The sequence below is a fragment of the Pogoniulus pusillus genome, chromosome 14, assembly GCF_015220805.1.
Source record: "Pogoniulus pusillus isolate bPogPus1 chromosome 14, bPogPus1.pri, whole genome shotgun sequence".
Lineage (NCBI taxonomy): Eukaryota > Metazoa > Chordata > Aves > Piciformes > Lybiidae > Pogoniulus > Pogoniulus pusillus.
The window spans coordinates 56,826-74,040 of NC_087277.1; the positions used below are offsets into that span (position 1 = coordinate 56,826).

The 17,215-nt window shown below is 47.3% G+C and overlaps 1 long non-coding RNA gene across 1 annotated transcript; it reads left to right on the plus strand.

Moving 5' to 3' along the window:
- Nucleotides 1-11,853: 11,853 nt before the first annotated feature.
- Nucleotides 11,854-17,013, plus strand: LOC135181015 (uncharacterized). The gene is made up of 2 exons (XR_010304645.1): nucleotides 11,854-12,426; nucleotides 15,431-17,013. It is a non-coding gene; the product is annotated as an uncharacterized LOC135181015 (long non-coding RNA).
- Nucleotides 17,014-17,215: the final 202 nt, after the last annotated feature.

Consider the following 17,215-nt stretch of genomic DNA (forward strand, 5'->3'; position numbering starts at 1 on the left):
ACTGATGCAAGCTACTCCTTCATCTGGGCTATCTGCAGGAACAGCCTTCTAGCCTTGCAGGGCTTTTCTGATTCGGCAAGATCTATTCTCTTACGAAGTTGACGTTGGCCCACTTTCATTGCAAAGATGGCCTTGAAAATGCAGAGCAGTTGTTTAGGAATGACAGTCAGTGTCTGTGGGACCTCTCTGCATTGCGTCTTCCCCTAGGCTGCATCTATAGATAAGTGCCAAAGTTCCATCTATAAGTGCTATCTTTTAAATGCAAGGACCCTGCAAAGACAGCACTTGTTGCTCTCCCATAGCCACACAAGTAACAATCCTATGTGCCATGCCAGTGTGTTCTGTGCCTGTCACAATCTTCAGAGTAGGCTCTCTGCTGAGGATGGGACTTTTTAATTTCCCAAGCTGCATCACAGGCAGCTCTGGGTCCAGCATCCTCAGCGTCAAAGGTTTTAACAGAGAGCTGCTCCAGCTGGCAGCTTGCTGCTTCTTTTGCTTTCAGGAAGTATATTCACACACACAGGATCACACGGAGACATTCAGGTTGGAAAAGACCCTCAGAACCATCACGCCCAACTGTTATCCCTACTCTACAAAGTTCACCCTTAAACCACATCCCCACACAAGACACAAAATGTTTCTTCAATGTATCTTCTTGATACATTGGAGGCTGTGGATGTACTCTACCTGGACTTTAGCAAGGCCTTTGAACTGCCATAGCAAACTCCTGGCCAAGCTGACAGCCCTTGGCTTGGACAGAGGCAGTCTGTGCAGGATCAAGAACTGGCTGGGCCCAGAGAGTGGTGGTGAATGGTGCCACATCTAGCTGGCACTAGCAGTGTGCCCCAGGGATCGGTGCGGGGCACAGTCCTGTTCGAGATCTTCATTGATGATCTAGACCAGGGGATTGAGTCCATCATCAGTGAGCTTGCAGATGACACCAAGCTGGGAGCAAACATGGATCTGTTGGAGGGTAGGAGAACTCTGCAGAGGGACCTGGACAGGCTGGAGAGAAGGACACAGTTCAACACCAAGAGTTTTAACAAGTCCAAGTGCCAAGTTCTGCACTTCGGCCACAACCACCTCAAGCAGTACTACAGGCTGGGGACAGAGTGGCTGAGAGCAGCCAGGCAGAGAGAGACCTGGGGGTGCTGGTAGAGAGTAGCTGCAGAGGAGGCAGCAGTGTGCCCAGGTGGGCAGCAGAACCAGTGGCATCCTGGGCTGGCTCAGGAGCAGTGTGGGCAGCAGGACAAGGGAGGTTCTTCTGCTCCTGTGCTCAGCACTGCTCAGGCCACACCTGCAGTGCTGTGTCCAGTTCTGGGCTCCTCCATTCAAGAGAGATGTTGAGGTGCTGGAAGGTGTTGAGAGCAGGGCAGCAAGGCTGGGGAGGGGCCTGGAGCAGAGCCCTGTGAGAAGAGGCTGAGGGAGCTGGGGGTGTGCAGCTTGCAGCAGAGGAGGCTCAGGGCAGAGCTCATTGCTGCCTGCAGCTGCCTGAAGGGAGGCTGTAGCCAGGTGGGGTTGGACTCTGCTGTCAGGCAGACAGCAACAGAACAAGGGGACACAGTCTCAAGCTGTGCCAGGGCAGGTCTAGGCTGGATGCTAGGAGGAAGCATTGGAATGGGCTGGCCAGGGAGGTGGTGGAGTCCCCATCCCTGGAGGTGTTTAAAAGGAGGCTGGATGAGGCACTGAGTGCCATAGCTTAGTTAATTAGAAGATGTTAAGTTATAGCTTGGACTCAGTGATGTCAAAGGTCTTTTCCAACCTGGTTCATTCTGTGATTCTGTGATTCTTGCTTGCGTCTTTAAACTAGCAAGGCTCTGCTGAGTGGGATGGAACTCTGAAATCTGTGCTGGCACTATGGGTCCAAGTAAATGAGGGCTGAAGCATGATCTGTGCAGGGACATCAAAAGCAGCACAGTCCCACCTGCCCGCAGGGTTCGCCTGTGATGGCCAGCACTTATTGTCACTGTTATTTCTGTTCACATTTAGTATTAAGAATGCTGCCTCTTGCCTAGTGCAGTTTGTACAACTTCTTGTCTCTCCTTCAAAGGCATTTTGAGTAAACAACCTTATTTTAACGAAGCAGATGGAAACCTTTTTATAGCTGTTGAGGCGCTGGCAGCATATACACCCCTCAGCTAGCTCTATTCTCTGGTCTGCTCTATGCTGTACTAAGCAAATGACCAAAGGCATGAAAGTGTTGGGTATAATTGATCCCACTTTAAAGAAGGTTATTATCAAGGTCGTAATGTTGCTGTAATTCATTTTACAGCTACTCTAGAGGTACCATCAAGCAACTTGTATTGATTTCCCTTGCTTTTCATTAGGACCTGTTATCTGAAAGTAGAAAGTAAAACAAACCCACCAGACTTCCTCAAGAAAGGCACTGGAAAAGACTGGTGCTCAGGAGTGGTGACTGTGTCCGCCTTGCATCGGCGCCTCTGTTCTGGCACAGCCATTGCGTCTTCCCACCCATGGCCCCACGCTCAGCTCAGCCTGGAGCCTCCTCAGCAGCACTCAGACCACTGCTGCTTTTGAACTCGTCCTCTTGCCGTGCAGGGCATTTGTCTCCAGTGCCACAGGCGGCCACGGCGTCCTGGTTTTGCCATTGCCTCCACCCCTGTGCATGGCTGCATGTTTCTGACCTCCTCCCCCCCTGCAGAACGGTATAAAGTCAGACTCTTCTTTATGCAGCAAATGTGCTGAGGAAAGACTTGCTTTGGAGCTGTGGTGTGGCCTGGGCTTTCAGAGGGGCACTCTGTTTCAGTTTGACTGTGTAAGTGCTACCTTGGATATCTTCAGACTCTCCAGGAGAAGCTTTAGCTCTGTGCAGCAACTGTCTACGTTTGGAGACCCCCCATAGGTGGAACCAACACCAGCTCAGTCACCTCTGGCAAACATGGTTCGTTTCACAGCTTCAAAGGCTGCACCATCCCTGTGAGTCTGGATCTGCCATCTCTTACCTGATCCTGAGCCAGGCACCTCCTGAGGCTGAATCTAGCATGAGCAGTCCCCTGTTCTCCCAGTGCTGGCAACTCTTCTTGTGGCAGAAGGCTCCTCTGGTTGCACTGAGTTGCAAATATCCCTGCTACTTAATTGCCAGCACACTCCCTTGTCAGGGTTTTGACTTCTCTCAGCTAGTAGCTGGTGGTTGTTTTGGGAGGTGGCATAGTCATGGTGCCTAGAGCCCTGTGCACCTGGTTGGGGAGCTCAGTTCCTGGGATTCAGCCTCTTGCGCAGCCTTGAGTCCCTTCTGTGCATCCCAGGAAATGCTCGAGTGCCTTTCTGAAGTTACAAGAAGGGTTTGTAGCATTGCCCTTGCACATCAGCATCTGCTTCATGGCTGCTTGGAAAGGTCATTTGAAAATCAAGGTAGTCATGCTCTGTAACTCCTCCATGGGCAGCACAGAAATGAAGGGTGGAGCTGTGAGCTAGGAACTGCCATCACGGGCATCCAACAGTGCTGCTGCACATGCCAATTAGATGAAATGTCATTATGTGTCGTCCAGTCAAACCCTTCTCTTCTCAAATGCCATCTGTAGGAGATACAACTCATCACGCTCCTTCGGCGACTTTGCTGCTCTAAGTGCTGGGCTGAGGAGGAAGGAAGAACCTTCTGTTTCTGGAGTCAGGCTTTCAAGTGCAATTTAGTCACCCAGGCTGCACTTGTTTGGAGGGGAAAGACAAAAGGGAGGGCGAATAAAACATTGTTATTTTGTCCTGTGAAGTGGCTTGAGATAATTTCAACATTCGTTTTTTTGCCTGTCACAGGAGCATTCCTGAATCTCCAACTTTGTCCGGAAGTACCAGGTTTGTTCTTTCTCTTTTTGTTTTCCACTGCTGATTACCCTCCTAGTGTGAACTGCATCATTTCTTACTGAGAAGCAGATTATTGTAGCCATTTATTTTCTAGTTAAACTGCTGTAACTAAAACAATCACCCTGCAATGATTGCCCTTCTCTTCAGTGCATGAAGCACAGACACAGAATGCACAGCTCCTGCTCTCAATCAGAGTTGTATTAGAACCCATCCAAGAACATACCTGTTTGCTAAATGTCTGGGGAGAAAAACACACCAAGGCCACATGCTGTATATGCACCCACATTTTATGGGGAATTCATGCAAGTTAACGAGCTCCTGCTCTGTGCTGGAAGGCATGGGAGTGTCTCTTTATTCCCACTGAGGGGCTTTCAGTGCTGAAGTTCAGTATTCCTACTGATAAGGAGCCATGAGGCAAATGGTAGTGCAGATACCACAGTCGCCCTATTGCTTCCTTTTTCTTGGAAATGAGAAGGAGTCCAGGCAAGAAACCCTCTGTGCTGGTCGCTTCTGGGATGGGCAGGTGGGCAAGGAGCACCCAGCCCAGCCACTGTAGCAAGCAAGCAGAAACCTAACTCAGTTTGAGCATACAGTCAGACCTGCTTTACTCCTTTGACTAAAGGCTTATATGGCTCAACTGTGCTTCTTTTGATGTGAATTTAATTCTCACAGGTTTGGGGTTGTATTTTTGCTTGTGGGTTGCTTTTGGGGGGTTGTGTTTTGGGTCTTTTTGTGGGTGGTTTTGGGGTTTATTTGTTTGTTTGTTTGTTTTGGTAGCTCAGAGCAACAGATTTCAGTTCCTTGCAGGATGCCAAATTGCAAGCAGCCACAGTCACTCCTGTGAGAAACCTTTTACTTTAGCAGTTGTGACTAGGCTAAAGATGCCATCCTCTGCTTTCTTACAGGGCAGCTTTGCTGTAGTGGGCAGAAATATGGACTCTCTTAATACATTTTGGACCCCTCTCCAGTAAATCAAGGAATTAAATTGTCTGTGAGAAGTTTCTGGGTAGACAAGGAGCTGGTGCTATTTTCTATGCTTGTTAATTATGTTAAATGTCTTCTTATCTTAAATTTTGCCATAGTGTCTCCTGGTTTCCAGGTACTCAGCTTGTGATGAGTTTTCCAACAAGCAGTGCCAATGGCTCCCTGGTGTTGCGGCATCATAAACCATCAATCCACTCACGAAGCATCTTCACCATTGATCATCTGGTGAAGCAAATTAGGTTATAAAGTAGAGACACAGCCTTGCTGTTCCACTCCAGTGGTAGGATATTTTGGGTTTTCCACCTGCTTAGTAGGTGACATGGAAACAAATGGCCATTTGCCCTTTGTGCTACAGGCATTCTCTCTCGCCTTGTCCTCCAGCAAGAATGTAATTTGGTTTCTGGCTTTGAGAACTCGAAAAGCCATTTCCCAGTGAAGGGAAAACCTTCAAATGTGGTTTCACTACTATTATTGTGTATTTTTCTAGTGGCTGCGATCAGCTCTCACACTGCTCAAGCTGTACACAAAATGTGTGAGATTGTGTGACATATTTGAGTACTGTCTTCTGTCAGGTTTACTGACCTGGCTGCAGCCTGAAAGTCCAGAGCTGGGAAAAAGGATTAGAGGAAGAAGCTTTAAATTATAATTGTTCACACATTTTTTCAGTCCTTTTTTCTAGCTGCATAGGAAAGATAAAGCTGGAGCTTCAAATCAGACCTCTGTAGGAAGGTGTTTCACTACTTCCATATGTTGTATTAAATGAAATGCTTTACATCAGCTCTTGTGAAGGATGATTCGTTTCAGCGTGCATGACAGGAGCTGGGGACCCTGCTCCCTGAAGGTCGTGAGCTTTGCTGTTTGCAGGGGAAGGCCTTACCTTCCTTCCTTCACTTTCAGAGCTGCTCGACCATGGAGCTGCTTGCAAGTGTCTTGCTTCAATTGCAGCAGCAGCAAAAGCTTTTCCCTAGAATGCCCAAAGGGAACCAAGTGGTGGAGAAAGAGAAGAATAACCTCTTGTTCACACTGGCAGTTATTTGGACTCAGCTAAGTCTGGCAATTAAAAGGATGGATTTAAGCATTTGATATGAACTCTATTACTTACAAAGAATGTAGATGTGGGCTGTTTTTTTTCCTAACTGGAGTGGGGATAGAGGTGGAAACAGAGGCCAGTTTTGTTGCTCCTGCTTCCAGGTTGCTTTGTTTTGTATTTGTTTTGTTTCAAACCCCTCTGTAAGGAGACTACCCTGATGCAAGGTGCATCACTGCAGACTAAATTCAGTTTCACCTCCCATGAACACATACATAAAGCTCTACTCCTTTGCTCTCCCCGTCGCAGCTGTATATTCCCCACAAACACACACCAGCATTCCTTCTCCTCCCCCAGGGAGGCAGGCTGCCTCAACCAGGAATGATGATGCAAGAAAAGTAGGTCATCTGCTGTCTGAGAGCATGAAACACAAAATCCGGCCACCGAGTGAGTCACAAAAAAGAAGGTTAAATAAACTACCAAATCAAAGTGAAACAGAGCACAAGTTGCCCTGAATTTTAATCCAACCACATTTCTCGTCACTGGTGAGTGCCGGCAGGGCTGAGCTGCCCACAGCTCTACCTGCTCAGGCAGCTCCAGCAGCTTCTTCTGTCACCTGCTGGCTGGACAGCAGCAAGGAGTGTATCACTGGTCTGGAGCTGAGGCCACATCACTAAGCTGCAGGTTGCCTTTTTCCAGCACTGCCAAACCTTTTTTAATTTTTTTTTTTAAACCCCTTTTATCTTTTACCTGTAATATAACTTACTTTAAACATGGCCACAAGCCATTGTATTTTCTGGTGCAGAAACAGAACCAAAAAAGGAGAGGGAACATGCCACACACACGGAGTGCAGTCCTTCTGTTCCAGCACCATCCTGAGAACTGAAGAAAACCATGAAATAGGAAAAATGCAAGAATCTGTTCACAAGAATGGATTTTTCTAGCTGCTGTCACTTTGTGGGGACTTACGCCCTGAAGCTCAAAGCTGTATTGAAGTCTGTGTGCAAAGAGATGGAGAAAATTGTGCTGCCATGGATAGGGCTTCAATTTTTGCACCCAGGCAGAGCGAGCACCGTGTCATTGTGTCTGATCAAAGAGTGCCAGTGATACTGAAGGCCATTATTATTGGTGAATCGAAGAGCACTTCTCCACTGTTAGCCTACCAGAGAACTTCTGGAAAGGCTTTGATGGACTCTGGAGAAGGATTTCCACTGCTATGTGATCGATGCTTGTCTTTCTCAGCACGTTGCTCTCCACTTGCTCTCTGTTCCACTCACTGCCCCTCTCCAGCAAGGATAGCTGTGGTTCTCCACATCTCTTCATGCCTTGCTCATGCTCTGCAGCCTTTTTTTCTTTATGGTGTCTGTAGTGGGTTAGGAACTTCCTCCTCTCCCACCACTATTGAAATTTACCAGATTAGGTCAGAAGGCTTGGAAGGAAGATGAAGCTGTATTGACATCAAAGCAAAATTTTCTAACATCTATATCTATGAAATCTCTGCAAGTATTTCCGATTGCATACAGATTGGAAATAATACAGAACTCCAGACTCCCTCCTGGACTAAGGAAACTGCCCAGAAGGGGCTCCAAGCTATCCTTTCTTTCTCCCTCTACTTTGCAGACAGACAAAACAACCAGCAAAGCTCAGGTTGTTTTCTGTTAGCCAAGATTTGTAGGAAAGATATCAGAGCAGATTGAGGAGAAAGTGAATGGGTGCACTGCCACAGACCAGAGTGGGACAAACTGCGCACGTTCTGGCTTTGTCCCTCTCAGCAAACCAGTGGATGATACAGACTTCATCGTCATTTTCTTCTCACAACCCGTGCTCTAATTTGTCTCCTGAAAATGCTCCAATTCACCTGAAAGCAGCACAAGTGTGCTGTGTTTTTTCTGCTTTACACTAGGCCCAGCTTGTTTTGGAAATCTCGCTCTCTGCCGTCCGTTGAGCCGAACCTGAGGAGCAAAGAGCATCCGATGTGATGATGCAGTGCTGAACAGCTGAAGAGACGTGAACAGTGTCAGTGCTCGGAGAAGAAAGGGGAAGAGAAGCAGTTGGCCTTGCTTCCATGCTGTCATCAGGACTATACACGGTGTCTTTACAAAACACTTTCTGTTTTCCTTGGGAATTGTGTGGAGAAATACCCAGGGCATGAAAAGAATTACAGCTCTTCCGTGCAAAGCAGGAGGTGCCAGAGATGAAATTACATCTTGCTGCATCAAACATTTGTCTGGAGGTTTGTGATTCACAATTCTTACTATTTGTTTAATCCTGAAGACATGTAAGCACAAGACATGCTCTAAGTAGCAACCACTGTAGTGCAGGCATTATGCGATCCCCTGCGCCTTCAGAAATGGTCAGTGTGCTGTTCACTGCAGGTTGGCCATAGAGATCCTTTTCTTTCAGTGATGTGCCCTGCATTTGAGTACTTTCATAGCAGTGGCAGAAGTTAATAGACCTCTACAGCTCAGAACAGCTTTTCTTGTTCATCCTTCAAATAACATTTGAAATCAAGGGCTTGTCTAGTGCACAAACTTCTTTAGTCTGACCAAAATGTGGTGACAGAACATTACTATGTCTTCACAGCAATGTTTAAATGTTCTGACATACATTTTGACTTTGCTCTGGAGGTTGTTGTTGCACAAACGTGTGCTGGCTCCTCTAAAATGGGGAATGAGCTGAAAGGACTAATGAGAGTGACAGAGGAAACAAACTATAGCTTCTCAGATCAAAAATGCTTGCGGGTCCTCCCATGTGGCCTGAGGCTACATATGGCCAACTGCTTTCCAAAAGCCCATAAACAATATTCACTGGCCTGAGTCAGTCTTGGGGTGCCAGCTTTGAATCTGCTCCCTGAAAGAGTGATTGGCATTGGAATGGGCTGCCGAGGGAGGTGGTGGAGCCACCATCCCTGGAGATGTTAAAAAAAAGATTGTGTGAGGCACTTAGTGCCATGTTCTTGTTGGCTCGACAGGGCAGGGTGATGGGTTGGGCTGGATGATCTTGGAGGCCTCTTCCAACCTGATTGATTCTATGATTCTATGAAATGGTAAGTTAGTGGAAACAAAACCTGCTCCTTCTGGAGTGGCCTGGAGTGCCACATGATGGCATGGGTGGTGACATAGAAGCCAGTGGGGACGAAGCTGAGGTGCAAAACTACAGCATGGCTGCAGATATCAGGGCACCAGCCCCTCAACTCCATAAATAAGGAAGGAAAGAAATGTTTGTGGCTTGGCAGCACCAGAGCTGCGTGGTTTGGTGACAAAGCTAAGAGAAATGTGCAGAAAGCTTGGGCTGCGGAGAGAGCATCTCTGCAATATGGTTATGTTTGTTCAGAAGAGAAAATATGTTTTGTTTACTGAACTGAAGCACACTGGTTCACTGGTTAAACATTAAGAGGCTGCTGAAATTATGGGTAAGTACCCATCTGCTGGACCCCTGAGGAAAAGTTGCTCACAGAAGTTCTCTGGATGGTTTTGCATCACAGCCACGAGGGTTACCTGCAGTTTACCTTTAGATACACAGCATTAAATACTGATATTTAACTTGCCAATGGTGATTAGAAGAGCTTTGAAATCAAATTTTAGAGAAGTCACTACTGGAGGCTGAAAAGCTGAAACATTTATTGGAAGAAAAATCTACATTATTGAGATGGCCTTTGCCAGGTTGTTGGCTGTTGCCCATGTTCCCCAGGGATGGTGGGTGCTGCAGCCTGGCCATTAGCTTGAAGTGGTTCAGATGTATCTCTGCAAAGTCACCTGTGCCATATGTGCTGGACAGTAAGTGAAGATAACAGCATGGTGTTCCGTGGCATTCATGTGAGACAGAACATCATCATGAGAGGGTTTCCTCCTCCCAGGATGTGGCAGTGCAGGCTGCTGATCTCTCAGTTCCTCTGAAACCAAGCTTATGATGCTCAGAATATTGCAGGATAGTTTTCTGATCTGAATAATTAATGCAGTGGTTATTTTGCATCTGTTCGATTTAATAACGAATGACTGATGGCATCAGAACTGGGCCATGCTGATCGCCGTACAACTGCCCTGGTAAGGGACAGACTAAAGAAAGCTTGGCCAAAAAGAGGAGAAAAATGTGTTTCATTTAAGGTCACACAAATGTTCTGGGAGTTGTATCTCCCTTTCCAATGTTTCAGTGTAGTGTTCTCTTCCTTAAGTCAAACTTCCGCTCTAACAGCTGAGCAGACAGAGTCCATGCCCTTATCTAAGGTATGGAATGTGTATGGTGTAAAGAAAACCCCAAGCCCAGTCTAGCTTCCACTGCTGTAGAAGTCAAGGGAGAAGTTGGATTTACTTTTAGCATCTGCATGTGCCTGCTCATGGGAGCGTGGCTGCCCGGCGCTAGAACGTCTGCACTTGCGCCATGCTTAGCTACTGACTCCCATTCTCCGGGCATTATTTGCCAAGATACACTGGGCTTAGTCTGGGCTGGTCGTGGTAGGCTTCCTCTTCCTTTAAAAACCTTTCATTTGTATCAGCTCACTTGACTTTCCTTCAGAGAGAATATCAGCCCACTGCTTTTTATACAGGGGTTAAAACATTGGCAGTGCCTGAACCCTGTATTATTTCATATCAAATTGCAGGATCTGTGTGCATTTTCCCTTGTGAAACCTTCTGCTAAGAGGGTTCTTGGCCCTTTTTTCCAGTGATGTAATTCAAAAGGATGGGGCTTCATAGGTATGAAACCCCAAGGTGACAGCTGGCGTATCTTTGCTACAGGGAGTTAAATTCAGTAGTACTCCACAGGATTACTAAAACTGAAGTATCTGAGGAATGCACACTGAGGCTCACAAGCACCACATGATCTAGCAATATGTTTTCATTCTTTGCAACGCACACTGCAGAAGTCAGAGCTGTACTTTTTCCCCCTGGGGCCTATGTAAGTGTCCAGCAGCACCTGAGTGAGCACAAGGCTCAGGGTTTCTGAGGAGCTTTGCTTTTGGAAGAGGTCCCTGAGGCAGGACACGCCATGGGTAGAAGCAATCATCCTCAATCACCAATGTAATTAGATTTTTCAAATGATTCCTGCTTCAGGACTCTTCTTTCACTGCACTGAGTGCCCCCACTTCCTGCTGCCTCTCTGGGCTAGGGAAGTGCTCAGCACGCCACAGTGGGCTCTGACAGCTCAGAACAGGTTTCTTCACTGGTCTCTTTCCTGGTGGATGGGTGTTGTAAAGCACATGGTAAAACCTGGGGTTTGTGTCAGGTGCTGGGGACTGCGGCTTGCTCCTGCCTGCTGTACAGTAGAGCTGCTGGAGACAGTGAGGTCTGCGCCACAGGGAACTTACTGCAGGCTGTGGGGATGACCCACAAAAGCTGAGTTCTGAGTTTTTAAGCTGACTTAGCAGCATCTGCTTCAGTCTCTAGCCCACATCAATAAAATCACTCAGGCCTTATAGCCGGCCTAAATCTGTGTGACTGCTGCAGAACCGGTGCCTGCCTGCATCAAAGAAGGGCTTGTACTACTGCATCACCCAAAGGGTCTGGCATCAGCTGAGAGGCCCAAGCGTTTGGCAGTTTGGACGCTTGCAGATAGGGTACAAATGGTTTAAATCCTGTCATGGCCGAGAATTGGCACTTTGGCTGCAGAGAGAGACCAGACCTCCTGCTCCCCCATTCTGCATCCCTCTGCAGACTCTTCCCTGCACAGTCCTCAGGTCCTGAAGATGTGCACCTGAAGATGCCCATACTGACCCAGGAATGCCCATTCTGGGGAGGAGGGCACCTCTACCAGGTGAGGTTTTGTGGCTGCTCTTCGGGTAGGTGGCAGCTGAGCCCTGAGCTGAGTCCACTATGGAAAACCAAATGAAATTAAACACATCTGTTTTTTTGCCTGAAGGTTCAGTGGGCAGAGCAACAGTTGAGGAATAGAAACCTTGGGATTTACATTCAGAAGCCTTGATAAGACAAAAGGCTTCGGCAGTTGTTAAGCAGGGTAAACCTCTAATTGCATTCCTCCTTTAGATCGAGCCACACCTGCACTGCGAAACAAGAGTAACCTATCCCAGTCCTAGGGCAAACCCGACCATTTCCTATCAGTCATCTCCGCAGCTGTTTAGGAGCACACTGAAGCGCTGGCTTCACCCGTGGGGTTACAGCCGCCACTGCTGAGGTGTTAGAAGTGGCTGAGGTTTTCCACTAAAGCATCATAGCTTCTCTTTCTTCTGACTTTGCCAATTTTCAGCTGTTGGGGCCAAAATTGTTCATAGCAGTTTTCTGCCTCAGGCTGAGAGACTCTGGAAAATTTTCATCCCAAAAGCGACGATAATTTTGAGGGAAGAGGTAAAAGGAGCGCCTGGGCGAGACGCCCGCCCGAGAAATCCTGCAACAGCTCTCTCCGGGTGAAGTCCGGGCCCCGGCGTAAGACAGGACATTGGACTTGCGAGGAGGACAGCCTCTGGGCACAGCTGGGATTACCTCGGTGCTGAAACCTCACCCCGTTGATCGATCTGTGCAGGCGAGAAACTATCACAAAACTTTCTTCACGCTTTTTTTGGTAGTTGTTGCTTGTCTTGTGACAGGCATTGGGGCCAGTAACGAACCGGCTGGCCTCACGGCAAGCCCTGCCCTTGTCTCCTCCAGGTAAGAGGTCTGTATTGATTTCCACTACACATTGTGCTCCGGTAAGGAGGTTTCTATGGTTGTAGAGCTGTCCTGTGCTTGCAGTTCTTTTTAACAGATCTGGTTTTGTTCTCAGATCACTCTCAGTGGTGATGGAAGTTTGCAACAAAGCAATTTGAAAAGAACAGCAGCCCAGCTGCAATGCAGCATGTGGGTGCCAGGGTATTTATTTCTGATGCTACCCTACCATGTGAGACTGGTGCTTGGGACTGTATTTCCCAGCATCTGTGAACATTGACATCTTCAGGAAGTGGGCCAGAGCATTGCACAGACTTTGGGAGAGGAAATCTGTATGAAGCATTTTTCCCTTCAGCACTGTTGCACCTTCCTCCTGGCGTCAGCTTCATTGAAACCAGCGAAAGACAGAACTTCATCACTGTCCCTTAGCGGGCAGCTGCTAATGCTGAAACGAAAAGGAAGGACAACCTGTTGCATTTGCTCAACTTACTGCTTGTGACTTCTAATAGCAGCACATTTTGGGGTGCATGCCCTTAGTTGAACAGCACAGGACAGCACCAGTGTTCTTCTCACTGTTTCATTCCTGTGAAGCCCCCAAAGGTTCATTCAGAAAACTTTTGGCAACTTACAATGCCACTGGTATTTTTTTCTCTAGTCAAGTGCATCCTTCTTACTCCCATCAGTATCTCTGACAAGCATTCTGGTTTCTACCAGGATAGAGATGATTTGCCTTCTCAGTGGCTAGAGCATTGTCATGTTCTGGATTCAGCATGAGAAGAATGTTGATAGTATAGTGATGTTCTCCGCTGTTGCTAGGAAATGAAGGACTTCAGCTTCACATGACTTGCTGGTGTGGAGGAGCACAAGAAGCTGTTACAGCTAGGTGTGAATGTAACAAAAAGAGAGAGAAACAAAACATAAGAAAAGGACAAGTGACACACGGTGCAGCTGCTCACCGCCTGCTGACCAGTGGCCAGAAAGACGTCTGTCCTTCCTGTCCAAGTCCACCCGGTTTACCTGCTGACTATGACATACTGTGGTTTGGAACATCCTTTTGGCTAGCTCAGGTCAGCTGTCCTGGCCATTCTCCCTCCCATCTTCTTGTGCCCCTGCACACCAGCAAATCTTGGGAAGTTGAAAAGTCTTTGATCTCCTAGCAACAACTGAAAACATCAGTATGCCATCAGCATTCCTTTCATGCTGAATCCAAAACATGACACTACTCTAGCTAGTAAAAAGGGAAATTAGCTTGTGATGGTTTGGGGGTTACCCCGCCCCTCCCACACTTTGTATTTGCCCCAGCTAACTCAGACGGCCTCTGGGAATATAGATGAAGCAATTTATTTACAGCTAGCAGAATTTACAAGCAGCTATTTACAATATATACAGTTATATACAATTATATACAGAAATATACAAAGGATAAACAATACAAAAGCACAACTCCCCTCCCAGAAACCTGAGTCCCCAGGAGGGGCTCTCAAACCACCCCAACACCTCCCCCCGGCCCTCTCAACCTTACCCCAGTTCTCAGGAAGAAAAGAGGTGCAGCCAAGAGGTTAGGGAGCAAGGTTAGTAGGAGCAGGTTTAATGAGATGTGACCAGGTCTAAGGCAAAAGCAAGAGTGAGAGACAAAATGGAGAATGTTTTCTTCTTCTTCCCAGAGCTCTCAGCGTAACTGTGAGAGAAGTTGACATCAATTGTTTTTCATTTCACTGCCTGTTATCTAGTTCTTTTACCAAAACATTCCAGCTTGCTTCAAACTAGCACATAGCTCTATTCCAGCTAAAAGCAGGACAAGAAGAGACACAGGTGAGCAGGTGAATTTGCTCCATATATTTCTGGTATGCATTTCAGCCCTGACAGCTGCTTGGTGCTTGTGTACATGTGGGAGTCTGCTCTTCCAGGCCCTGTGCTAAACCTGAGACTGGTACCATGTCTCAGTCACATCCAGACAGTTGTTCTGGTGAGATGCTCATCATTACAGCATGCTAAGTGCTCATCTTCAGTGAGATTTGTTTTCATATCACAATTTTCATTGCTTATGATACAGTACTTGGAACAGACAAGCAGGTTTACTACATTTTTTTTGGTGTGTGGTGCATTTTAATTCCTCCAGTTTATTAAATACATTCACTGCAGCTGATGTCACTGAATCACAGAATGGAATCATAGAATCAGCCAGGTTGGAAGAGACCTCCAAGCTCATCTGGCACAACCTAGCACCCAGCCCTATCTAATCAACCAGACCATGGCACTAAGTGCCCCAGCCAGGCTTGGCTTCAACACCTCCAGGCACAGCGACTCCACCACCTCCCTGGGCAGCCCATTCCAATGCCAATCACTCTCTCTGCAAGAACTTCCTCCTAGTATCCAGCCTGAACCTCCCCTGGCACAACTTGAGACTGTGCTCTTTTTTGTCTTTTGCTCATTTTTGCTCTTAACCCTTGTTTGTCTTTTGAAAAGAGCAAACACATCTTCCTCAAGAGTTAACTAATGTGAAACATTTTGCCCCAGGGGATGACCACCACAAATTAGGATTAACTAGAACCAGAGATCTACAACAAAACCAGCTCAGCAGCAGTGTGCAGGTCCAGCTGAGCAGGGTGTCTAAGGACTGGCCGATTATCATGTTTGAAGGGATGGATGTATATGAGTCTCAACAGGAGAAATGTGAAACCCCCTCATCACTTCTATTTATCTTGTTGTGGTAGCAAAGAGCTGCAGCAGTCATCTCCAGACTGAGATGATTGACTAGAAATGATTTTTCACCTCCTTGCTCAGGAGGAAATAATCAGTGTGACCTTCAAAAGGCCCTGTGGAAGCAGCTCTTGTAAAACAATTATTGGAACCTCCTGCTTTGACAGCTCCTGGTACAAGTTGGGAATGAGGGTAGCTGCTGCTGGCTGCTGAAAAGACAAGCAGAGCCAGGCAGGAGCAGAAAACTCGAGGGAAATCAGATTTCCTTCTGAAATCCCATGTGTTCTCAACATTTGCTTCTCTCCAGCAGGTTGCAGGCGGTGGAAAAATCAAAATGAGTGACTGGAGAGTCAGATCTCTTGCACAGGCTGGAACAAGGCTGAAGATCAGACCTCCCTACTTCAGCCTCTGGAAGAGATTCTTCTGGGTACCACCTTAACCCAGGTCTTGCAGCAGCGTATGAGGCAAGTAACTATCGTATGCTCTCTGTGCTGAGGAGAGGACTTTCCCCACACTTCCATGATGCTGTGCCCCTCACAAACAATCCATTTGTATCACAGTGAAACTGGGGAGCTTCCTGGGTGTGGGCAATCAGTGTGGGGCCAGCATTCCCAGTCATGTCTTGGAACACAGCCTGGTTGCCTACTGCAGCACCCCCACTCAAGCTTGCAATAGCTATTGGACTCACCGGGTCTCTTTCCTTCTTCTGTGCCAGTGAGCTTGACACCTCATCTCACCAAACCAGGATGTGCCACCAAGCCATCCTGGCTAAAGGCAGCCGAGGTTGCTGGGTTAGAGGTTCAGCTGAGGCATTGTCATCTTTCCACAGCACCCATCCCTGGAGGACCCTGTGCCACGGGCAGGGCTGCTGGCTGCAGCAGAGGCAGCTGCTTTGGTAGGGAGTTACAGCCACATTTCCAGCTTGTCTTCTCGGCAGCACTGGGACAAAGTCCTTCACAGTACTGGAGGTTTCTGTGTTTGCTTAGCATTTTTGAGAGCACTGCCTGTGTTTGCTTATAGCTGCCTTGTGCAAAATCCAGCTGTGCTCCAGCAGGAGTCCCTGAGCCTGGGATGTGCCCTCTCTGCTGCCCAGGAAATCCTGTCCCTTCCTTGGGACTCTGCAGACTTTCTTCTGCTTTAGGATCTGCTTCAGTGAGGGCCAGGAGAGTTGTGTTTACCTGCCCTACAGGTAATGCAAGGCATATGTTGGCATTCTCATTATGCCCAATGTCCAAGGAGCACGTCCTAGTAAGATGATGGAGAAGATCTCTGAGCTTGCCCATGCTTGGAGTTAAGCTCTGCATCTTCTCAACTGGAGCCAACCATCTGCTGTACAGCTGTGGATTGGTCAGAAAACTGCTGGTGACTCAGTAGAGGAAGCCAAGGCATGGCCAGACTATTTTTAGCTGTCAGTAAATGCACTAAAGTGGCTTACTGCTGAGTTGAAAAAAGGGTGAACAATCCCTTCTTGCCCTATTTAGGGAATAAATGTGAAATACTTGCACCCATTTGTAGAGTCCAAGTCATAGGTACTGCTGGGGAGAGAGGTGCTGCACGGAGCAATCTCTGGCCATCCCTCTGCGTGGCTCAGGACAGGCTTTGCTTCCGTGCTGCAGCAGCACCCCAAAGTGCCAGTAGCATGTCTGCAGAAAGAAAAGCTGAGGGAGAATGTGTGCACTCACCTGGAAGCTTCTGCAGCTAACTAGTAGTATTCAGGTCTCCTCAGCCCTTCTCAAAAACAATGCCAATAAAGGATGGGCAGCAACAGGCCCAGGGGGGCTGGTAAACTTTTCTTTTACAAAGGGGAGCAGCAGGAAAGAAAATTGGAACCCAAATTTTGTATTTTTATCTATATATATGTAAAACATAATAAATACATATAAAATAATAGCACATGTGTACTATATATATGAAAAAAAGCTTCTGCTCACTTTGTGCAGAACACAAGAAGCTATTTCAGTTGCTCAAAGTTTGTAGGTTGGCAGCTGCCAAAGATGTTCTACTGAACCATCAGAGTATTAGCCTGTGATGGCTGAAAGCCATTCCTGTGTGCTAAAGCACACTCATGAAGATGATGGCAAGTGCTAACCAA